At 48.0% G+C, this 25,581-nt stretch overlaps 1 long non-coding RNA gene across 1 annotated transcript in view; it reads right to left on the bottom strand.

Moving 5' to 3' along the window:
* LOC103784546 (uncharacterized) overlaps positions 1-25,581 on the bottom strand; it is a 244,680-nt gene that overhangs the window by 25,705 nt on the left and 193,394 nt on the right. The window contains exon 6 of the long non-coding RNA XR_008624372.2: positions 3,827-3,984. This is a non-coding gene — a long non-coding RNA (uncharacterized LOC103784546). The remainder of the gene's footprint in view (positions 1-3,826; positions 3,985-25,581) is intronic.

Genomic DNA, 25,581 nt, shown 5'->3' with positions numbered 1-25,581 from the left:
GACTGGTCTTGAATTCCTGACCTCAGGTGATCCACCCGGCTTGACCTCCCAAAGTGCTGGGATTACAGGTGTGAGCCACCTCGCCCTGCCTTTGGTTCAATTTATTTTGAGTCTTAGTATTCATAATGGCCATTGCTATAAGACAGACCTTACCAAATGATAGAAGTGCATCATTCGCTGCACCCACTATTTCATGGCATTTATATTTCACTCACGATGCAATCAAATTGACATTTAGCTGGTAAATTTCCATCTTTCCCAATTTCAAACAGTTGTTCTTTTGTTGTTTTTTTTTTTGAGACGGAGTCTTGCTGTGTCGCCCACGATGGAGTGCGGTGGCATGATCTCAGCTCACTGCAAGCTCCGCCTCCTGGGTTCACGCCATTCTCCTGCCTCAGTCTCCTGAGTAGCTGGAACTACAGGCGCCTGCCACCACGCCTGGCAAATTTTTTTGTATTTTTAGTAGAGACAGGGTTTCACCATGTTGGTCAGGATGGTCTCAATCTCTTGGCCTCGTGATCTGCCCGCCTCGGCCTCCCAAAGTGCTGGGATTACAGGCGTGAGCCACCGTGCCCGGCCCCCAGTTGTTCTTGAAAAATAATTGGAAGGTTTTGTTTTTATAATTTTAGCAAACTGATTCAAAATTCTGTTAAACTCTTTATTTGAAAAATTTTCCAAGCTGCTTCTTCTTCTTCTTATTTTTGAGATAGAGTCTTGCTCTGTCACCCAGGGTGGAGTGCAGTGGCAGGATCTCGGCTCACTGCAAACTCCGCCTCCTGGGTTCACGCCATTCTCCTGCCTCAGCCTCCAGAGTAGCTGGGACTACAGGTGCCCGCCACCACGCTTGGCTAATCTTTGTATTTTTTTTTTTTAGTAGAGATGGGGTTTCACCGTGTTAACCAGGATGGTCTCAATCTCCTGACCTCATGATCCACCCACCTCGGCCTCCCAAAGTGCTGGGATTACAGGCGTGAGCCACTGCACCCAGCCCCGAGCTTGTTTTTTTAATTGTGTAGATAGAGTTTTTAATAACTGACATATTTACATCGTTTTCAGAACTAAGATCACCTTATGATGGAAACATTTCCAAATAACCATTTTCAAAATGCTCTCTCCCTAGCATATGTTTCATTTGAAAGCTGTTTCTCTCTCTTATTGTTGAAATGTTCACTATAATATGGTAAGACAGACTGTTTTTGTCTGAAATACCCACCGAGGTCACACACTGCTCATAGCCACTTGTAGAAAAGGTCAGTGATCTAGAACCTACTCACCTTTTTGTCAAAGAAAACTGCACAAATTGTCCTCAGATTTGATACCCACAGAACCTATTGTCTAAGGAAGAGCTTTCTGCTTTACCTCTCTCATTCATGAAGTATGGGCACATTCTGTTTCAGGCATCATTTTTATAAAACCAGCCACACTGGCGACGCGCTGGGGCTCTTACACAGTTATAACGAAGCCGTTCGCTGAAAGAGAGTCAGAACCGGAAGGTGCCCCCCAACACTTCCCACACTGAGGAACCCACCTTCATCCCCGGAATTCCTACAGAAACTTTTGGGGACTCAGGACAGTCTGAAACTGGGACTAAGAGGGGGCATTGTGTCAATCCATTTATTAAATATTTGGCAAGTCATTCTTAAATTTCCAGATGGAAAAAACAAACTGACTCACAATATTTTTACACCTAACCCAAAGGGTCATAAGGCGCATTTCCCTTGGAGACCAAGATAGAGGGAGGGAGCTTCCATCTTTTCCCATGGGATAAGCTGGGAGATGCCTGCCCATTTTCAAAAGCCCCAGAGTCCCACCTGCTGGGTGGGACTCTGAAGGCAGAGGAGCTGTCTTTGTGGAGAGTAATATAATCAGAAGGAAACCCAAGCTTCTGAGTTCCTCAGCATCTTGCACCATCTCCTAAAGGGCGCAGGGGATACGGCAACCCCTGGAGGGGCGAGGGGGGAACCAGTGCAGTAGGCATTATCCCTGAGAGGCTCCTCCATGCATCCCTCATGGACAGGGCCTCTAATCATGGCCAGTGGGCAGGGGTGTGGGTGCTGGGTGCAGGCAGCAGCTGTGGGTGTCAGTAGGGAGCAAAGCCGTAGGGAAGGCCTTGTTGTCTTGAACCTGGAGTCATCCCAGGAGGCAGGGCCCAGAAAAGGGCCTCTCCCTGCCCCTCCCAGCTTTACAGAACCTAGTGCTTAGAAGATCCTCTGTAAATATTTGTTGGATTTAGTTGAATGGAGTTGAAATCTCATTTCCTGATTCTGGTAAGGCTGGAAGTGCAGGCTGAGTGGGTGGGATCCAATTCACTGGGGGTTGGGGTGGGAGGGATGCAAGGCCATACTAGGCAGCTCTTGGGGCATGTCCTGAACCTGGAAGACCACAGCCATTCCTGCCCTTCTACCCCACCACTACTTGTGTGAGGGTCCCCAACCCGAAAGAGGTTCCTGATCGTCCAGGACGCTAGGAAGCAGAAAGGAAGGCAAGGCCAGAGACAAGGAGAGGCTAAGTGAAGGAGGCAGCCACGCCCAAAGCCCCAGGAGCATCTGGGCGACCCTCACCCCACAGGAGAACCCACCCCCCCACTGCCCCACCCCGCCCTGCCCTCTAACACTGTACCAGGCAGAATGCAGCACCTCCACTGTGTGTGTGTGTGCATGTGCGTGTGCACAGCCTGAGTCTCCCTTGGACAGAGCCTTGGTCCCAGCCTTGGTACTTTTTTTCCCAAGAAAGCTCGGCAGCCAGTTCTGCCGTTTCTGGCCAGGCTCTTGGGGAAGGCGGCCTGTTTGGGCACATGGGCTCCCACGTGCGCAGAAGCATCACCTGCCCTCCATGTGATGCGCACACTCACAGACCCACATGCTTACGTACTTGCAGACTCGCCCAGGCACACGTGTATCGCCACATGCAGACACGCAAGCATACACTTGCCTGCACTCAGACCTCCTGGTGTGAACACACGGTGTGCACCGTCGGAGATAGCCAGTGGCCCCCACGTACATGCCGTCCCTCAGGCACAGAGAACCAGCCCACAGGTCCCACTTGGAGGGACATGAAGCAGACAGGGTCCCCAGGCTGTATGCTTCTCCTAGGCCGGTGTCCACCACAGTCAGCCACATACATCTGCTGCCATGACACAGGCTCCCTTTGTGCTGCCAGGCCCAGGGGGACAATGGGGGTCTGTTTCCTCCCCGGAGCTCAACACCATCCCTCTCCCCACAACACTGCCTGGCAGCCTGGGGCCTGGGAGCCCAGCCGCATGTTTCAGAGGGTTCAGAGGGTTCGGGAAACTCCCCAAGGCCACGTTCTGCATGCGGAGCTCCAGGGGAAGCCCAGTCTGGTGGGGGCTTCCAGGGGCCCCAAGGGAACTGTGGCTCCCTCTGCTCTGTGATGGGGAGGGGAGAACCGGGGTCTGCACTTATTGTGATCCTCTGGCATCCAGTCAGGCCAAGGTTGACAGTGGAGGTCCCGCTAGAGGGGGTGGCTGTGCCTGCGGGCCTGGGAAGGCCTCTGCAGCCTGGGCTGCCCTGTCCACTGCTGAACTGCACCTGTGCCGAGGCAGGCACAGATCCCTACAATGCCCGAGAGGAGAGTCTTGATTTCTCATAAGGACATGGCCACTCTGCGAATCTGAGTTTTGGGGACTTGGAGGCTGCAGCCTGCTGGTCACTTGACTCCCTCAAATGTCCCATGACCAAAGCCACTGTCGCCACCACACCCTCCATTTCTGTTTTGACATCCTTGCTACTTTTTCTGGCATTCAACACCACCTCCCTCCTGCAAAATATTCATTCAGTCTCTCAGTCACTATTGATGGAGTACTCACTGGGTACGAGGAACTGCTCTGGGCACGAGCTACTGGATTTTTCTCATTTTACTCTCTGTGACATCTTTGGACAAGTCTTAGGTTCCAGGCCAGTTGATTTTTCTTGCTTTCTTCCACATATACTGCTTTTTCTTTTTCTGTGCTGTTTGCTCATTCACCTATGAATTAATGCAATCCACATTTATTGGGCATTGGGTTGACAGATAAAATAATGCAATATTTCTATTCATTGTTATTATTTTATTATTACTATTCATTGTTTATCTGAAATTCAGAATTAACTGGGCATCTTGTATTTTTATTTGTTAAATTTGGTAGCCCTAACTGAGCACCTGCTGTGAGCTGTCCTCCACAAATACAAGGACAGCAGACCCAGTGCCTGCCCCTCAGAGAGCTCCCAGTCTAGTAGGAGAGGTCCTACTATAGGCAAGAAAGGAGATCCATACCTCAAGGAAGGGTGGGGGCTCTTACAAGTGGATTCAGGGTACCATGGGTGCTCAGGGAAGGGGAACCCAACCTGGCCTTGAGTGGGAGGTGAGAAGGCTTCCTGAAGAAATTAACTTACTTAAGTCTTAAAAATTAAGTAGGGAGTCAGGCACAATGAACACTGGAATGGGGGCAACAGGGTGCCATTCAGTGCATTGATGCAGAGAGCCCCACAGTGAAATGGCTGCCTGCTGGGTGGGGTCAACTGGCACAGGACTGAAGGTGTGTAAAGGAGCTGCTATCAAGGCCAGCTTGCAAGATTGGGCAGACAGAGACAAAGGACCCAGAAACTGTGTGTAGCCTCTACTTTCTATAAAAGGATGAGGCAAAGAAGGATTCATGATTGGAGGTTGAGAGCTTGATGTTCAGAAGGAGAAGAAGCAGATGTCATATTGACCTCGTGCCGGGATCACGTGGACATTCTCCAGCTGGGACCTACGTAGCCAACCTGTGGCTGCATGTGAGCAAGGGGGATATGGCAGGCACAGACCTGTGTGTACACATGTGTGAGCACTACACATGAGGTACATGTGAGCATATAGGGCCGTGTAAAGGGGCTGGGTGCTTGTGTGCACAGCATTTGTTATGGCCTCAATGGTCTGGGTATGCAAAATCAGGGTAGCAATGAATGTAATGAACATAGGCATCAGCATGAGAAATCCCGGAGTATGAATCCTGACTCTATCACTTATTAGCTGGAGAACTTTCAGAGTCACGTCACCTCTCTGAGCCTCAGTTTCCCTCTTTGTAAAAATGGAGGAAATTTCATCTAACCTTTCCCTAAAACAAACAAGCCAACAAATAAATACATAGGACTAATGCTAATTTTGCATGGCTGTTATTAAGATTAAATGAGATGATGTATACAAAATAACAGGCAGGTAAGCTGCCTAAAAGTTTATTTTTCTTCCCCCTCAAACACTCTGCCTGCTATTCACTCAGCCATCACCACATGAGTAACAATATATAAAGTGAACAATATACTACGCATATGTTGTATATACATAATGTAAATAATAATATACAATGAATAACATTATAATGTGAACCAACCAGTTAAGATTTTCTAAGGTATTCATAATTAGGAAATGGAAGATAGTATTCTTTGTCTACCCTAGCATGCTTTTTCTGTAATTACTTTTTTCCCTTAAACTAAGAAGCATAAAGACTTGCTATCCACCAATGGTTAGGATTTAAAGAAACGCAAACACTTGGGCATGGCCAATTATTGCCATTACTAAGTTTCTGCTTAGTAGAAATTAATAACTGCAGAAGCTAACTCTGTTTCTTACTGATTTAAGAATTTCTCCAGCAACTGTTCTCAGGGCTCTAGGGAGCAATGGGCCCCTTGTAGCTCCTCTTGTGCTGTCAGCCATAACTGCCTCGGGAGGAAGATAGTATCTGTGAGTCTGTTCTAATCCCAGGAAAGGTCTTAACTCCTTGCACACTACGTTCTCGTCTCTACTTTGCACACCAAAGAAGGCCTCTGTTGTGGACTGAATGTTTGTGCCCCTCCAAAATTCATGTCACAGCCCTAACCCCTCAGTGTGGCTGTATTTGGAAATGGGGCTTCTAAGGAAGTAACTAAGGTGAAATGCAACCAGAAGGGTGGGGCCCTAGTCCCATAGGACTGGTGTCCCTATAACAAGAGGAAGAGATATGAGAGATCTCTCTTCTTTTTTTTTTTTTTCTTTTGAGACAGAGTCTCGCTCTGTCGCCCAGGCTGGAGTACAATGGTGCGATCTCAGCTCACTGCAACTTCCGCCTCCCAGGTTTAAGTGATTCTCCTGCCTCACTCAGCCTCCCGACTAGCTGGGACTACCAGCGCATGCCACCACGCCCAGCTAATTTTTTGTATTTTTAGTAGAGATGGGTTTTCACCATGTTAGCCAGGATGGTCTCGATCTCCTGACCTCATGATCCACCTGCCTCAGCCTTCCAAAGTGCTGGGATTACAGGCATGAGCCACTGTGCCCAGCCAAAAGATCTCTCTTCTACTACATACAGGAAAGGCCATATGAGGACACAGCTAGAAGGCAGCCATCTGCAAGCCAGGACAAGAGGACTCACCAGGAACCAAATTGGCAGCACCTTGATCTTGGACTTCTCAGCCCCCAGAACTGTGAGAAATAAATGTCTGTTGTCGAAGCCACCCGGTCTGGTATTTTGTTATGGCAGCCTAAGCAGACTAACACAACCTCTTTCTCCCATGCCTTGTCTGCCCAGGGCAGCTTTGTTGCAGACCCACAGTAGTGCATGACTTGCATGCACAAGACAGGAGGTCACCCTGTGGCTCTTTCTCATCGGTGGGTCCCCAGCAACCAACCTTCCACAACATCCATTCCCTTTCCTCTTCATCAGTGTCCAATCTTCAGTGAAGGGGCTTCTTTACTCATTGCTTTCGGGGCAGCAGATTCTACAAACTGACACATTTTCTTTCTTTTCTTTTCCTTTTTCTTTCTTTTTCTTTTTTTCTTTCTTTCTTTCTTTTTTTTTTTGAGACTGAGTCTCACTCTGTCACCCAGGCTGGAGTGCAGTGGTGCAATCTTGGCTTACAGAAACTTCTGCCTCCTGAGTTCAAGCAATTTTCCTGTCTCAGCCTCCTGAGTAGTTGGGATTACAGGCACCTGCCACCATGCCCGGCTAATTTTTGTATTTTTAGTAGAGATAGGGTTTTGCCATGTTGGCCAGGCTGGTCTTGAATTCCTGACCTCAGGTGATCCACTCACCTCGGCCTCCCAAAGTGCTGGGATTATAGGTGTGAGCCACCTCGTCCGGCCCAAACTGACATTTTCTAGGGATTTTTCATCCTTAAAGTGATCTACTCAGCTCATTTCTTCCAAATCTGTATTTTAGAGCACACTTTAAACTGGCGTCGCAGAGTTTTTGAGTGGTGATGGCAGCTGCCCTCTATGTCTGTGGTGTGCCGGCCCCTCATGCTGGGGAAAGAGGGGACGTGACCCTACCCTCACGGCAGGCTGGCCTCCTTTCTCTCCCAGAGCTGCCGTCCCCGCTCTGTGCTAACTAGCCCAATCCTAGCCTACAGCACCAGCTTGCGGTCTAGCCCACGTTTTCCACACTTTAGTTCCCAGCTTGGATGACCAGCTGCCTGTGATTTACCCATTTGTGATACTGATTCCCAGAGGGGCCACCTGTGCTCAGTACCTGCGTGACTTCTCTCCTCCAATCCTCTATTTAACCACCTTAGGTAGTTTCTCCTGTCTTCCTCATTTTATAGATTGCGGCTCAGTCAGACAAAATTCCTCTCTTAGAATCCGCTGGTGAAGAAGGAGCTGGGATTCACACCCAGCCTCCTGGTAATAAGCTGCATTTCTCCTTCAGCCTTCAGGGCCTCGCCTGTCTACCCAAGAGTGATCCCCGCCTTCCCTCTGTCTCACTCGCCCTGTCCCCGCAGCTAAGTGCAGATGTTCACAGCTCTCTATTTTTAAGCACATTCCACTAGAAGTTCAGCAACTTGAATCCCCCCAGCACCTACAACAGAGCCTGCATATTTAGGTGAATAAATGAACTATTCTTGTCCTAACTAGACTTCAAGTCCTCGGAAGCAGAATGGCTATGCCTGGTTTCCACTCCCACACCATAGTACCCAGCATAGCACCAGAACCGTGGGGCCTCTTCCCCAGCCCTTGACACTCCCAACCCTGCCTTCAGCTGCCGGAACTGACTTTTCCCATGATTGCTAATATTTCTTCCTTTTTTTTTCTCTAAATCAACATTAGCTTTGCTAGCTCCCTACCTTCCACCTGATAAGAATGGGGTACGGGATCTGTACGAACTTGGGGTGTGCTTTTCTTGCCTTGTCAAAACAGCTGCTCCTATCTGGCTGGCGATGGGCTGGGAGCCAGACCCCAACAATGGAGCCTTGTGAGCCGGCCCCGGGGGTGTGCTGGGAGCCCACGGTTGAGCACACACACAACCCTTCCTGGTGCCACCTTCTTATCTCCTGCCACCAAGCCCTTGCCAGTGGTGGGACTGTAACCCAACCCCCTGTAATTGCATGTCCCAGATAGAACATTCCTGGGCTCAGGCCATGGTTAAACATTGACTTGGGGTGTTGGGGGCAGTCATCACAGACTGTAGGTGCTCCTGAGGGGGGAGGCGCTAGCTGGGTGTCCACCACTCTCCTCCCAGTGGTCCTGGACTGACTGAGAAAGCCACGGCACAAAGCAGGCAGGCTCAGCTGCCCACATCTTTGAGTCAGTGTGCTGGAGGAGCCGTGGGCCTGTTCAAAAAGAATCATTTCTTTTCTCCTGCCTGCCCTCTGCCTACCTCCCACTCTCCCTAGCTGCCTCTTTGGATTTCTCCAACCTTCTCATTTCTGCTTCTCCTTCTTGTCTTCCTCTCTCCTATCTTCGATCTCAGGCCCTCTCCCTCCTTGGGCCTGGCCTGTCTCTTCCCGTCTTCCCTTGTCCTGGGGCCCTTTCCCATGTAGTGAGCCCAGATGTGCCCAGGCAAGGGGGCTCTGCTCTCTCTTCTGCACCCCTCTGCCTCTGGCCTCTCTGGGAAATGGAAGGTGGGGTGGAGGAAGCAGGTGGCTTTAAGACCAGTGCCTCCCTCTGACAGGGCGGGGGGTCAGCTCAGCCGGGGCTGGTGGGGCCGCCCCTCTTCCTGTGCTTGTGTGGGTTGAGGTGCTGGCCCTGCCCTCCTCCCCAATCACTAGGGTCAGACGGTCGATTCTTCCTCCTGCCACCTTATGCACAGGGAGGCATGGTGCTGTTCCCCAGGTCTCACAGGGAGTACGGCAGGACATGCCCGGGATGCTTGTGTCTCATACCTCGGTGGGGCCTCTTTGCATTGGCACCCTGGCTGCCCAACCCACTCCCCAGCCCACTCTCAACCTAGGAGACCCTGTCATGGGTGGGGACTTTGTGGATGCTCTGCCGCGCCATAGGGTATCTCCTGCCCCCAGCACAGAAATCCTTTGCAGGCCTCCCAGAGCTATGCCCAGGGTGCCCCATAGCCTGCTTCCCTCAAGGAGTATGGGCTGCAGGGCCCAGGGCACCCTCACTCCATGGGACACCCCTGGGGAGGGTTCTGATGCCAGGGCTCCTTTGCAAGGGGTTGGCAACTTTGCAGAATCTCCCAAAGAAGGAGGCTTCAAGCTTTGAAACTCCTCACTACAAGGCCAGGTTGGGCTGACCACACACACAGCTCCCTCAGCTGATGCCCTGCTTCCATTCCCACGCAGACCTTTTGTGCTTCAGGTTAAGGGTCACAGGCAGCAGGACAGGCCCAGGGGCATACAGAAAGGGCCTTGCCTTGCAGCACCTACAGTGAGCCTGAGAGGCCCCCAGAGTTAGGAAAAGGAGAATATCCAGCAGGTGCAGGGGCCAGGGAGCCAAGGAGGAAGGAAGCAGGCCAGAAGGGTGCTGAGGCAGCCTTAGGCCTGTGGGCAGCCATGGCTCCAGCCACTCAGCTAACTCCGGGGTTGGGACAAGGTGGGCCTCAGAGCCAGGGCTTCTGTGGTGCGCAACAGGAGGCCCCATGGAGGACCCATACTGCTTTCTAGGCCACTTGTATAGAGCCTGTGGAGTCAGACTATTCAGATTCAAATCCTGGCCCTGCACTTATGAGCTGGGTGGGTTTTGGCAAGCCACTTTCTTAACATCCCAGAGTCGCAGTTTTCTCATCTGTAAAATGGGTATAATAAAAGCATGTGTACACTGGGTTTTACATAAGAGTGCAAGAGACAATGCAGAAGTACCTGTTCATCGTGCTTCAGAAGGCAGGTAGCTCTTCTGGTTGTCATTATGGTTAGTAGTATCAGTAATAGAGTTGTGTTGTGGTCATATTACTGAGAGGGCTCACAGATAATTGTGTTGCTTCCTTGACCTGCAGTGCTTTCTCTTTTAATCACCCTAGTGTTTCCAAGCCCCCCAGGAGCTCTAGGACCCTGCCCAAGGACTCCCTGTATCCTGCCCTGAGTTGTTTTCCTGGTGTCCTATACCAGGGCTACTTGGTCTAGGCCCTAGACCACCCCCACCAGATCCCACACCAACCCTCATGGGCCCCAGATGGACTTAGGATGACTCTTTCTCCCCAGATGCACAGTTAGCTCCATGGAAAGGGCTTCTCCCTCTTTGTTGCCTCTAGTGCAGGTTTGGGGACTCAGCCTGTGCTACGGGTTAGGGGAGTGACTCAGTGTATTGAGTACCTCTCACTGTGTAACAAATTTCCTCAAAACTTAGCAGCTTAAAACAACAATAAATATGTATCATCTTGCACTGTTTCTGGGAGTCAGAAATTTGGGAGCAGCTTAGCCGGAGGGTCTGCTCAAGGTCTGTCATGAGGTTGTAGTTAAGATGTCAGCTGGGGCTGCAGTCATCTGAAGCTCAACTGGGGCTGGAAGAGCTGCTTGCAAGATGGCGCACTCACATGCCTGCCACTAGTGCTGGTTGCCGGCAGGAGGCCTCTGCTCCTGGTCACATGGAACTTTCTGTAGGACTGCTTGAGCATCCTTATGACATGGCAGCTGGCTTCCCCTGAACTAGTGATCTGAGAGACAAGGTAGGAGCTGCAATGTTTTTTATTATGACCTTGCCTTGGAAGTCACACATGGTCATTTCCAGAATATTCCAATGTTTCAACAGGGCAACCCTATTCAGTGTGGGAGGGAACTATACAGGAGCATGAATACCTGCAGACATCATATCAGGGAAAAGATGTTGAAGAGAAATGAAAGGAAATACAACTTCAGTTCTGAGAGATGGCAAACTGAGGGTGCTGGGGGGCAGGAGGACATGGAGGTAGGCATCTGCCACCCTGAATAGTACACAGACGTGGCTCTGACAGCTTCCCACATGGCCCTGGGTGGCACTGCCTGTGTCTGCCAGCCCCACCACTGGCCAGCGACAGATTTGGAACTAATTATGTAGAATTATATTTGATGGGGACATGGGCCATCGTTACCAGCTGGGCAGTGGGCCAAACTGTGGACAGAGCCCCATCATTGTGGGTTTCAGTTAGAGGGAGAGGAAGGTGAGCCTGATGCATGATGGCCTCTTTGCAAGGATCCCAGAGGAAAGAGCTGTCTCCCAAAGAGTGGAGGTGGGGGTCATGGAAAACAAAGTTCAGCAGTGATTGTATGCATCTATCCATTAATTAATTAATTAATTCATCCATTCATTCATTCATGCACACATTCATTCTCCAAGTAGTTATTGAGTGCCTACTATGTGCTAGGTTTTATTAGTAAGAATAGAAATAAATGCAAAATGTGTTGAGGCCCCTGACAGTTTGTGTCTTTGGGCCGTACACTGCATATTCAAAGGGCAGCTCACCTCTTTACTCTCTGGGGGAAGGCAGAAGCTTGGATGCAGAGTAGGGGTGCTGTAGGGAAGAGGAGAGAGTAGAAAGAGCTGTCTACCAGGTTGACTGGGTTGCCCCAACCATGGAGTGCTGGATATGAAAGGTGAGCTGAATATGGGAGCCATGTTGTTGTCCCAGTGGGGAAGCTGGGGACTGGGGGGACCTTGGCTCCTGTGGTCCCATGATGTCACCCTATCCTGCTCCTGGATCATTTGGGACATGACCCCATCTCAGCATCTTGGTATCCAGTGCTGCCATATCCCCATTGTGCAGCTGGGGAAGAACCAAAACTAAACCCCAGCAGCCCTGGCTTTGTATCAGGACCCATGGAAACTATGTAACCATCTTCCACTTTTGTCACCTAAAGCAGAGGTTCCCAAACTCCGGGCCATGGACTGGTTCTGGTCCATGGCCTGTTAGGAACTGGACTGTGGCTTGTTAGGAACTCACAGCAGGAGGTGAGTGGTGGGTAAGTGAGCGAAGCTACATCTGTATTTACAGCTGCTCTCCATTGCTTGCATTACCGCCTGAGCTCTGCCTCCTGTCAGATCAGCAAAGGCATCAGATTCTCATGGGAGCACGAACCCTACTGTGAAATGCACATACAAGGGATCTTGGTTGCGCACTCCTTATGAGAATCTAATGCCTCATGTTCTGTCACTGTCCCACATCACCCTCATATTGGACCATCTAGTGGCAGGAAAGCAAGCTCAGGGCTCCCACTGATTCTGTATTATGGTGAGGGGGCTCCCTGCCCCCGCCAGGTTCTGAGGAGGAACAGACAACTGGAGCAATGGCTGGAGATGGACATGGAAGCAAAGAATATAGGCAGAGGCTCCCAAAAGTTTTCACGTTTGCTTTTGTTCTTGAGCCTTTAGCTGAGCACATGGCTCTTCCAGGTCATTGCAATAGCGTGGCTAACTCTGGCCAATGAGACATGAGTGGAAGTGCTGTGGGGGCTTTCCACCTCCCACCGGATGGATAAACCTCATGGTAGGATTCACAGCAGCTCTGGGGGACCCTGTGGTGTATTCCCCAATACCCCATTCAAAATAAGCGCTCCTTCCCCCAACTGCTAAGAGTATTGTCAGCTCACAGCTCAGCTGAATCTTTCCCCAGAAACTTGTCTCCCACATGTAGGCCTCCTTCCTGGAGGTACCACACAGAGCCTAAATACAATGACTGCTGGGGTAATAAGCTCAGCACCTTGCCTTCATTGAGACAACTTTCAAGACCACCCCAGCTGCAGAGCTCCTGTGGGTGGCCAAGGCCTGTGTTGTGACTTTGTCACGGCTCAACTCTCCCCTGTACCCAGCCCTGTTTCTCTCTTACCTTTCCCTCATTCCATGAGGGATGACCCCAACAGATCTCCCAATAAAACCCCTGTCTGCAAATCTCTGTCTCAGAGGCAGTTCCCTGAGAAATCCAACCTATGACAGATGCTGTCTTTCTTAGACTCTGCGATGGAAGTAACATACTGAGAATCATGAATTAATATGATATGAAAAGCCCGAGTCCTCCAAAACCACTAAACCACGGTATCAGCCCTAGACCATCAACTTACATGGTAGAAAAACAAACTTCTACTTTGTTCAAGCCAATGTAGTTTGACGTCTTTTTGTGACAGCAGTCTAAACCATATTCTAATTAACATTGAATCGTATATCTAGAAGTAGAGTGTTGGTGTGGTGGCAAAATTCTAAATATGAGGAATGAGGGATATTGTCAGACAGTGGGCAGATATTTCAGGTTGGAAGGCTGGTGACTCATATTACGCAAAGCATTTGGTAACACTATCTCTTATGATATCTTGGAAGGCAGTTCACATGCCTACTGAGCTTCCAGTTCTGGGCGAGGTAGCTAGAAAAGGCCCAATTTTTGGTAGGTATTGGCTTCTTTCCACTTGGTACAGGGCTCTGTAAGACAAAGAAACTCAGAATAGAGCCAGGAGTTTGCAAGCAGAGATGAAAGTGAATGCAGCCTTGCTGATGGAGCTCTTCCTGCCTGTGGCCAATCATCTAAGTTGACTGAGAGTCCTGTATTTTGAGCTTCCACATGTTGAAAAAGCCAACTGCTTTTGTGCTGTGAACTGAAGCAGTGGTCTCAAGTGGCTCCAAAGAGGCAGCTGTACCAGGAAATAAGACTATGGCCCTAAGCCTTCCCCAATCAGCTCAGTTAAGAATTCCCTGACAGACAATGGGCGTTAGCCCAGCAGTCAAGATCAGATTGACAGTGTTGCTTTTTCACTCAGACCTACTGTGACAGATAACCTCAGAAACTATCATTAAGTCAAGCAGTGTGAGATGGACAGAGCACAGAGTATAGAGATGGCCAAACCAGTAAATAATATGCATATATGTGTCTGCAGACTTCAGAACTGTGTCTACCAGCTTTTTGGCTGAGTTAGTTGCTCATGGACCAGATTGGAAACCAAAAGAGTAGAAGTATACTGTACTGTTTAAAAAAAAAAAAAACTATAGTGACATATAGTTCATATACAATAAAGCTCATACTTATTTTACACACTCTTAAAGTATACAATTTAGTTGTTTTTAGTACATTCACAGTTGTGCAACCATCACTGCTACATAGTTCCAGAACATTTTCATTGCCACACAAAGAAATCCTGTACCTTTTAGTAGTCAGTCCCAATTCCCTTCCCTCCAGTCCTCCAGCCCCTGGCAAGCACTAATCTACTTTCAGTCTCTTTGGCTCTGCCTATTATGGACATTTCATATAAATGGAATTATATAACATATGGCCTTTTGTGTCTAGTTTCTTTCACTTAGCACAATGTTTTCAAGATTCATCCATGTTGTAGCATGTATCATTATTTCATTCCTTTTTATAGCTGAATAATATTCCATTGTATGGACAGATCACAACTTGTTTATCTGGTCATCAGCTGATGAACATTTGGGTTGTTTCCACTTTTGGCTTCTATAAATAATGTTGCTATAAATATTCATATGTAAGTTTTTGTGTGGATATGTGTCTTCACTTCTTTTGGATATATGTATGCCTAGGAGTGAAAGTACAGAGTTATAAGGTAATTTTATGTTTATCCCCTTGAGGAACTGCCAAACTGTTTTCCAGAACGGCTGCACCATTTGACATTACTACCAGCAGTGTGTGAAGGTTCCAGTCTTTCCTCACTCTCTTCAACACTTGTAATTATTTGCCTTTTTTATTATTGCCATCCTACTGGGTGTGGGGTACTTTCTCATTATGGTTTTAATTGGCATTTCCCTGATGGCTAATGATGTTGAGCATCTTTTCATGTATTTACTGGCCATTTGTTTATCTTCTTTGGTGAAACGTCTTTTCAAATCCTTTGCACACTTTATTTTATTGAGACAGGGTCTTGTTCTGTTACCCAGGCTGGAGTGCAGTAGCACTCATGGTTTACTGCGGCCTCAGCCTCCCAAGCTCAAGTGATCCTCCCACCTTAGCCTCCCTAGTAGCTGGGACTACAGGCATGTGCCACCACATCTGGCTAATATATATATATATATACACATACATATATATATATATACATATATATATATACATATATATATACACATATATATATATACATATGTATATACATATATATATATACATATATATATATATATACATATATATATATATATATTTTTTTTTTTTTTTGGTAGAGATGGGATTTTGCCCGGGCTGGTCTCGAACTCCTGGACTCAAGTGATCTGCCAGCCTCAGCCTCCCAAAATGCTGGGATTATAGGTGTGAGCCACCACACCTGGCCCCTTTGCATATTTTTAAAATTGGATTTTTTGTCTTACTGTTGAATTATAAGAGTTATTTTTATATTCTGGATACAAGTTCCTTATCAGACACAGGATTTGCAAACATTTTCTCCCATTCTGTAGGTCATATTTCTTACTTTCTTGCTGCTGTTCTTTGAAGCACAAAAGTTTTTTACCTGATGAAATCCAATGTATCTAGTTTTTCTTTTTTTGCTTGTGCTTTTGGTGCCATATCTAAGAAACCAATGTTTCATCTTAGGTCATGAAGTATTCTAGTTTTAGCTCTTACATTTAGTTCTAGGATCCATTTTCTTTTTACTTTTGGATCCATTTTCATTTACTTTTCTTTTTACTTTACTTTTATTTTTCTTTACTTTTTACTTTCTTTTTACGTTTTACTTTCATTTACTTTTTACATTTAATAACTATGTTATGGCATTTTTTCCTCTTATGAGCCATTTTGAATTAATTTTTATATGATGTGAGGTAAGGATTCAATAATACTTTTTGAATGTGAATATCCAGTTGTCCCAGCACTATTCTTTCCTCCATTGAATTGTATCGACACCCTTGCTGAACATCCAGTTAACCATATATGTAAGGGTTCATTTTTAGAGCTCAATTCTGTTCCACTGATCTATATGTGCATGTATATCCTTATACCAGTACCACACTGTCTTGATTACTACAGCTTAGTAATAAGTTTTGAAAGAGAGAAGTGTGAGTCTCCCTACTTTGTTCTTTCTTTTCAGAATTGTTTTTGCTATTATAGGGATCAGCTTTCAGTTTCTGCAAAAAAAGGCAGCTAGATTTTAATAGGGATTGCATAGACCCTGTAGATCATTTCCAGGAATATTGCCATTTTAACAATATTAAGTCTTCCAATCCATGAACACAGGGTGTCTTTCCTTTACTTAGGTCTTCTTTAATTTCTTTTAATGATGTTTGATGTTTTATAGTTTCCAATGTACAAGTCTTGAACTTCTTTTGTTAAATTTATTCCTAAGGATTTTGTGTTTTTCAATATGATCATAAATAAAATCATTCTTTTAAATTTAATTTTTGTATTGTTATACTAAGTTTTTGAGGGAGATTAATTAATGAAAGTCTGGAAGCCTGGCCTGCACAACTATGGGATTGCTCAACACCTAAAGCAAGCCCTGAGCTTTCAAACCTGCACCAGCAGGAAATGGGCTATAAAACCCATACTCTCGCCACCCTAGCACACCATGTTCTCCAGTGGCCTCTTCAGATGTGGCCTTGGAGGACAACAAACAAGGAAGGACCTCCCAAAAGACAGAGCCAGGAGCCACAGAGAATAATGGATAAAGGAAATGTTTCCCAGGAATTAGTACTAAGGTACTTAGTTCCCTGGGAGGCAGGGAATCTTTGGAATTCTTGCCCGGTGGGATTTACTTTATGCTTTGTGCCTGCTATGCGTTCTCCATTCGTCCCTTTCCAAATGGCAGTTTTAATTGTGGTTATCCTGTTTCTACATCTCTTGTATATTGCGTATGTGTTGTTGGCTGGTGGAGGGGGAGAAATAGATGACTTATCTTTTAGTTTATTCATCACTAGGCTAATATCTGAACTTCATATAAAGATCAGACAATTACCAAGAAAGCCTGGACCTTGAGACAGTTGCAGTAATGGATAGGACCTGTGGGCTTCATGCTTGGGTAGGGGATTAGCATGTTCCATGTTTGGGAAGAGAATGTGCATTTATTTGGGTAAACAAAGGTACAGAGTATAGTGGAGATTGCTAGCTTTTTGTCAATATCCATTCTCCTCTTCTTCAATAGTGGTGGAATACTCATCTGAACACATTTAACAGCCAGCTAGAAACTCTATTTCCTAACTTCCCTCACAATTAGGTATGTCTCATGACCAAGTCTGAGGCAATGGAATGTGAGCGGACATGATGTATGCAACTTCCAGGCCATGCTCTTCAAAGGAAGAAGGTATATCCTCTTCCTCTTTTTCCCTTTCCATCTGGCTGGAAGGTGGAAGTGCTGTCAGTGGCTAGAGCAACCACCTTGGAGGGAAACCTCAAGTTAAGGGTGGGAGAGCAACAGAAAGAAGCAGCTGTCTTATCACTCTGGTTCTGCCTTCCCAGACTCCTGCAGGAGCTAACCTTCTGCCTGTTTGCAACACTGTCTTTTGGGGTCTCTTTGTTACAGCAGCCTAATTTTTGTTTGTTTATTTATTTATTTATTTATTTATTTGTTTGTTTGTTTGAGACAGAGTCTCCGTATGTTGCCCAGGCTGACGTGCAGCGGTGCAATGTCAGCTCACTGCAACCTCCACCTCCACTGCTCAAGTGATTCTCCTGTCTCAACATGCCAGTACCCGAGATTACAGACGCGCACCACCACGCCTGGCTAATTTTTGTATTTTTAGTAGAAATGGTGTTTTGCCATGTTGCCAGGCTGATCTCAAACTCCAAGCCTCAGGTGATCCACCCGCCTTGGCCTCCCAAAGTGCTGGGATTACAGGCATGAGCCACCATGCCTGGCCTGCAGCCTCACTTTTGCTCTAATAAAAATTTGTTTCTCAGATGGGAGAGACTGGAGCATGTTTGTGTGCTGATGGAAATAATCCATGAGAGAGGGAGAGACTGAGAAGACAGAGTGAGGGGATAACCAAAGGAACAAAGTCCTTGAGAAGACAAGAAAAGATGGGACTCAGGAAATAAGACATGGAATTTTTCTTTGACTGAAGAAACTAGGATGCTTCTTCCATTGTGATTGAAAGAATGAGAAAAGATCGGTACAGACGCAGGGAGATTGTGGATTCTGTGGAGAGACAATGAGGAAGGATCAGTGTATTTGCAAGAGAGTAATGTAATGATAACCTATGGAATCTTTATTTTGTTGGACTCCCCACACCTACCCACAGCACTGGTTCCCTGATACACTCATCATTGACCCATGCATGGTTTACTTTTATTTAATTAGCTATTAATTTTTTCTTTTTATTTTTAGAGACAGGGTCTTGCTCTGTCGCCCAGCCTGAAGGGCAGTAGTGTGACTATGGCTCACTGCAGCCTAGAACTCCTGGGCTTAAGTGATCCTCCTGCCTCAGCCTCCAGAATAGCTAGGACTACAGACAAGTACCACCATGCCTAGCTAATTAAAAATTTAAAAAATTGGGGGTTGGGGCAGGGCATGGTGGCTCACGCCTGTAATCCCAGCACCTCCAAGCCTGTCTGCTTCCTGGCCTGGGTGCCCTGCCACAGCTCTCTGTCCTCATGGAGCTCTCCAGTCCATTGGTACCTTCACTCCTTCTCCATCCATCAACCCCTCCTGCCTTTACTTCTCTCCTTTCCCACTAAGATTCTGTGGCTCATGAATGAATCAACTGGCAATATTCATGCAACAGAATATCTTAAGCAGGCTAAACACATGAAACAATGTGGATGAATCTTAGCAAGATACAATTAAGCCAAATTGTATCTTCCAATTGGCTTTCCAACAGAAGGCCGAGGCGGGTGAATCACTTGAGGTCAGGAGTTCCAGACCAGCCTGGCCAACATGGGAAAACCCTGCCTCTACTAAAAATACAAAAAGATTACCTGGGCATGGGGACACATGCCAGCTTCTGGGAGGCTGAGGCACGAGAATTGCTTGAACCCAGGAGGCAGAGGTTGCAATGAGCCAAGATCGTGCCACTGCACTCCAGCCTGGGTAACAGAGCAAGACTCTGTCTCAAAATATAAACTTTTCTGATATAGTTTGGATGTTTATACCCTCCAAACTGCACATTGAAATGTGATCCCCAAAGCTGGTGGTGGGACCTAATGGGAGGTATTTGTGTCAAGGGTGCAGATCCCGCATGAATGGCTTTGAGTGTAATGAGTGGTAAGTAGTTCACGTGAGATCTGGTTTTTAAGAAAAGCCTGGCACCTTCTCCCTTCTCTCTTGCTTCCCTTCTTGCCATGTGACACACTTGCTCCCCACTTTGACTTCCACCATGAGTAAAAGCTTCCTGAGGCCTCGGCAGAAGCTGAGCAGATGCTGATGCCATTCTTGTAAAGACTGTAGAGCTGTGAGCCAAATAAGCCTCTTTTCTTTATAAATTACCCAGTCTCAGGTATTCCTTTATAGCAATACAAAGGGACAAACACAGACAGGGTCTTGCTATGTTGCCCAGGCTGGTCACAAACTCCGGACCTTAAACAATCCTCCCACCTGGGCCTCCCAAAGTGATGGAATTGCAGGCGTGAGCCACTACATCCAACCTAATTTGTTATTTTTAAAGATGTAATAGGCACCTGCAAAACCACCACCCAAACAAAAGTTCTGACAGTGACTCCCATTTCACCATATTGTTCCCCTTCCCCTACCCATCCCTTTGCCTCTCTCCACTCAAAGTGGTCATCATCCTGAATTCTGTGTACAAGGTACAACCCTGCTTTCCTTTTTATATGGTTTTATTGCATCTCTCTATATTTTCTTTTTCTTTTTCTTTTTTTTTTCTGAGACGGAGTCTCGCTCTGTCGCCCAGGCTGGAGTGCAGTGGCATGATCTCGGCTCACTGCAAGCTCTGCCTCCTGGGTTCACACCATTCTCCTGCCTCAGCTTCTGAGGAGCTGGGACTACAGGCGCCCACGACCAAGCCCTGATAACTTTTTTGCATTTTTAGTAGAGACAGGGTTTCACCGTGTTGGCCAGGATGGTCTCGATCTCCTGACCTCGTGATCTGCCCACCCCGGCCTCCCAAAGTGCTAGGATTACAGGCGCGAACCACCGCGCCCAGCCTGCATCTCTCTATATTTTCAAAAATTATAGACATATTTTTATATTAGCTGTCTTTACCTTCATTAAAAGGGTATCATTCTCTACATAACCTTTTGGGACTTAAGTTCTTGGCTTAATTGTATCTTGCTAAGATTCATCCACATTGTTTCAGTTGCTGTGGCTCATGTGCTTAGCCTGCTTAGGATATTCTGTTGTGTGAATATTGCCGTTGATTCATTCATGAGCCATGGAATCTTAGTGGGAAAGGAGAGAAGTAAAGGCAGGAGGGGTTGATGGATGGAGAAGGAGTGAAGGTACCAACGGACTGGAGAGCTCCATGAGGACAGAGAGCTGTGGCAGGGCACCCAGGCCAGGAAGCAGACGGGCTTGGGGGTGACATATAGTTGAAGGAGAGAATTTCTGATTTCAGAAGGAGTGAGGCTTTCTGGTGACCGTAAAGTTTTCAGGGATAAACGAATAGCTAAGGCCAGAATTCTTTGAGATGAGGGTGAAGGAAGCCAGAGGTCAGAGTGTGGACATAGGTCCCTCCATTTTTCTAGGATACTGGCAGGAGGTGGAGTGGAGAAGAGGAGGTTGGAGCTGGAGTTTCCAGTGCATGGGAGCTGGGAGATGACAGGGAGAGGAGGGAGGGCAACATAGCAGGAGGCAGGAGTGTCAGTGGCGCAGGGTTTTACAAGAGGTTGGGAGTAATGTGCTGGAAATGACAATGAGGAATAATAAGGCCAAAACTCCACATCTTTTAGCCCTGAGGTGCAGAGAATGTGAGATTAAACAGCCTCCACTTGGAGGTGGTGGTTCAAGGCTTGGAGGAGGCGGCAACATTCCAAAAAGAGCTTGAAGATACAGGGGAGTGTGCTGACCGTGGCGCAAGAGCTCCAGCACGCATTGTGCAAGAGCAGAGGGGAGGGGCAGAGCCGATGGGGCAAGCAGCACATCAGGACTCAGCTTCGGCAGAGAAGGAAGTCAGTCGGACTGTCCTGGGAGGGGAGGTGACCCCAGGTCTCATGGGTGGTCAGTCTTGGCTACACCTCACAAGCTACAAGTGGCTGCATGTTTTCACAGTGGCATGGGTGTGGAGGGGTGAGCTGTCAGCATCTCGCCCCCATGCTACCATGTCACCAGCCCCATTTGTCCCTCGGGCTTAATGTACCCCACTGGAGGGAGAATCAAAAAGTCACTGCTCCTTCCTTGGCTACAATGCTGGTGTCAGGGGAAATCAGTGTGGAGAATTGTTTTGGTTAGCGGTGGGGACAAAGGCCTAGCCTGGAAACCGAACACTGTCTTCCTGCTGGCTCAGGTGGGACTTGTGGGCTCCTGTGGCCCTGGGACTCCCTGGGACTTCTGACTCCGGTCTGAGGATAGAGGTACCATTTTGGCTCTTAGGGAGCCCCCATCTAAGGGAGGAGGCTTGAAGGAAAGAAGAAGGGGTGAAGCCAGCCACTTGGGAGCCAAGGAAGGCTCTAAGAGAAACATGGGCCTGCTTGCCATTGTTCTTCAACACAATCAGCACAGAAAGAAAGGAAGAGCCCAGCCCAGCCTCAGCCTGTTTTTGTGGTCCGAGGCAACGTTTCCTTCTGGATTTTCCCAAATGGGCTCCACTCAATTATGCTTCTTTAATTATGAAAGCTTGGAGTGAGGGTGGGGCATTGTTAGACACAGAACCATTCGATGACTTTCTGTGCCCCGTCTCTTACACGGGCCTATAGCACATCACAGATACTGCCTCTCCCCAATCCCAGGAGCCCAGAACCTATCACACTAGTGTTCTTTTGCCCTCTTGCCCTTTCTTTTTTTAATTATATATTTAAAAAAACTGTTTTAAAAATAACAGAGACGAGGTCTCCCTATGTTGCCCAGGCTAGTCTCGAACTCCTGGGCTAAAGGGATCCTCCTGACTGGGTCTCCCAAAGTGCTAGGATTACAGACATGAGCCACCACACCTGGCCCTCTGGCCCTTTCTTTTTCCTCCCTTAGGCCACAGAGGATCTGGGTGGGATCCTAGGGCTGGAACATTCCCAGGTACCAGGAGAAGGGCAGTTCTTCCTGAATGTTCCATTGCTCAGCTCTCAGTAACTGGGCCTCTAGTTCCCTGTCTCAGGGGAGACGGGCTGTTTGCTGCGCTAGCCCTTACGTTAATGAGAGGAGCACCACTCCCATACTCAGTGGAGGAGGGAGCGATACCTTTACATTTCTCCATGGCTCCAGCACTCAGGACCCCCAGCAGATGAGAGGGCCATGACCTCCACTCCATAGCAGCTCCTGAGCTGAAGCAAAGGCTGCTGTAACCCACATGCAAAATCCTTTGAACATACCAGTAGCATGGAGGGGGAAAAATGAAATTAACTTCTCAGGTTAGGGTGAGCAGATCTGGCCCTGTTACGTGTCTTGCCACACTCTCAGCAGAGGGGAGGCTGGCCACAGGCAGAATTTTTCTGGATTTGGATGCAGAGAACAAAATTAGTCCTCACACAAGAGATAGAGTTTCAGCCCACAGCAATGTGTACCAAGAGAAGGTCCCAAGATGTATTAATTAGGATATAGACTTGGCTGGTATAACAGAGATCCAAAATAAGAGTGGCTCAAACAAGATCGCTATTTCTTTCCTCTTGTGCAACAGTCCAGGCATAGACAGTTTGGGATCAAAATAGTATCAGGCACTTGTGCTTCTTCTAACTCACTTACTGATGTGCCATCCCTCTGGTCCTGCCCTCACCCATAGGATCCAAGATGACACTCCATCACATAGGCTTCTAGCCTGCAAGAAGTCGGGGAGAGAGGGCCCCAGAAGCAGGTTCCCTCCTTTTAAGGACACCATCTGGAAGTCACAGACAATGCTTTTGTTCATATCCCATTGGCCAGAATTGTTAGACATGTAGCTATCCTTAGCTGCAAGGGAGCCTGGAAAATGTAGTTTTTATTTCAGTAAACACCTTTTGGTCTATGAGAGAAAAGGGAAAATTGTTTTGGGGGCCAACTAGGAGTTCTGCCACACGAGACCCCAAGTACACAGCAAGGAGGTTCTTGGATTTGTCTGCCGTGTGCCCCACTCCCCCTGGGCACAGGGGCAGGCAAGGGACTCAATCTGGGAAAATGACCTCTGACCACAGCAATTGCCCAGAACTGGGCACATGATTCAAGTGGATCCAATCAGGGTTCTTCCTCAGGCCTTTTGCTTTTCTTTTTTTCAAAAAAGTTGAAGGCTGGGCATGGTGGTTCACACCTGTGATCCCAGCACTTTGGGAGGCCAAGACAGTGGATCACCTGAGGTCAGGAGTTTGAGACCAGTCTGGCCAACGTGGCAAAACCCCGTCTCCACTAAAAATACAAAAATTAGCTGGGTGTGGTGGTGCACCTATAATCCCACCTACTCGGGAGGCTGAGGTGGGAGAATCACTGGAACATGGGAGCCGGAGGTTGCAGTGAGCCGAGATTGAGATTGCACCACTGCACTCCAGCCTGGACGACAGAGCAACACTCCATCTCAAAAAAAAAAAAAAAAAAAAAAAGTTGAGACAGGGTCTTGCTCTGTTGCCCAGGCTGGAGTGCAGTGGCATGATCATGGCTCACTGCAACCTTGAACTGGGCTCAAGCAATCCTCCCACCTCAGTCTCTGGAGTAGATGAGACTACAGGCACGCATGACCACACCCGGCTAACTTAAAAAAAAAAAAATTCATAGAGATGGGGTCTCACTATGTTGCCCAGGACGGTCTCAAACTCCCCTCAGGACTTTTTCTAAGCAAGCCTGGTAGCAGACAGTACAATTTCCTTTCTGGTCATGAGACTGTGAGGATGTAATGCTGAACCGACCACAGGCATTATTCCTGCAGGGGACGGAGGGTGCACAAAGCCCATTTGCGGAAGAAAGGGTGTTGCTCACCTCTGAGAGACAGAGAGAGAAGAGACAGGAGGTGATAGTCTGGTGGGTGAGTAGGCCTCATTCTGGCCTCTTCAGGGCCTGCTCTGTCTTTGCCCTGCTTGAGCCAATAGTCAACATCCCCCTCTCACCAAGCTGATTCAAGTCAAGTTTGAGCCATTCGCAACCCTTAGTACTGCAAGCGGCGTTTTTTTTTTTTTTTTTTTTTTTGTCCCTGGGGAAATGAGTGAATGGCTGGGGGACACAGCTGAGATGGAAAATCTGGAAGGAAAGTGCTCGTGCTCCAACCACGCCGTCTCTCTCCCCTGCACATGTGCCCTGTGGCACCTCAAAGTTCCCTTCACAGCGGAGGCTGCTGGGTTTCTCCGCATTTTCCCATCCAGCCCCGCCGCCTGCCATCCAGCCCTCCTCCCAGGCTTGCTGCAGCCGGCCCAGCCGCGAGGGGGCCCGAGGACCGCACTGCACAAAGGCCCCATTCTCAGCTGGCGGGGGCTGTTATCAGCCCAGCCTAAACTCTGAATCACCTGCATCTGTGGGCAGCCCTGTGGGTGGGGCTGCTTGATTTCCCCTCTGGGCCTCCCTTGGCCAGAACCTGTGAGTGGGGGCGGACTCTCAATAAAGGTTCATTGTTTTCCATCCCCTCTGCTATCGGGTTCCGTGACTGCCTTCCCGAGCCCCTTCCTCTGCTCCTCATTCAGCCTCTTCTCCCTGGACCCTGGCCGTCTGAGCACCATTCCACACCCCACCTCACCTTGATTATCAGCAGAATCCCTTCAGGAGAGCCCAGGTGGTGACCCGGGAAAGCAGGAGAAGGGCATTGGCTGGCTTTGCCTCCAGGGCAGTCAGAATGAAGGCGGATCTGAACCGCTGGCTGGCTCCCCAACTTACTCGAGGTCCCCCACTGACTGCAGACAGCAACCAAGCTGTCCTGGGCCTGTGGTGTCACCTGGTGGTCAGCCTTGGAACTTGTCTGGGAGGTGGGGGGGGGGTCACACATGTTCCGTAATCTCACTATTCTTCCCTGTTTTTTGTTTTTGTTTTAAACTGTAATGGGTTCAGTTCTGCTCATTCTTCCTCAGGCCATCTTTAAAACACAAATTCCAAATCCCAGAGCCTACTTCGGTCATCTCCCTTTCTTCCGACCTTACCCCGATTACCTCAAGAGGTCCTTCTCCCACTGTATGTTCAGTCTACCCAGCCAACGTGCTGACTGAGACAGGGCAGGCCCACCCCCAAGTCAAGAAAAAGGCAGACTGAAAGTCAGAGAGATAACTAGAATGATGAAGAATAGAGGTTTTCGACTTCAAAAGCCCTTGAAAAGTTTCCTTCAGAATGCCACACCCATCTGCCCATCCTCCTGTTAAGAACCCTGCTTTCCTTCAAGCATCAGTTTTCAAGAGAAAATAGGTTGACTTTTCCAGATCCGCATTGTGATTTTTCCATTTCTACTACAGGTCTTGCAACAGTAGGGTTTTCTGTCCTTCCCGTGTAGCTGAATGGCAGCCCAGCTTTGAGATGGGTTTAATGGGCATTT

This window comes from Pan paniscus, chromosome 12 (genome assembly GCF_029289425.2).
Source record: "Pan paniscus chromosome 12, NHGRI_mPanPan1-v2.0_pri, whole genome shotgun sequence".
NCBI classification, from domain to species: domain Eukaryota; kingdom Metazoa; phylum Chordata; class Mammalia; order Primates; family Hominidae; genus Pan; species Pan paniscus.
The sequence above is the reverse complement of the archived record's forward strand: the minus strand, read 5'-3'. Positions and strand labels throughout refer to the sequence as shown.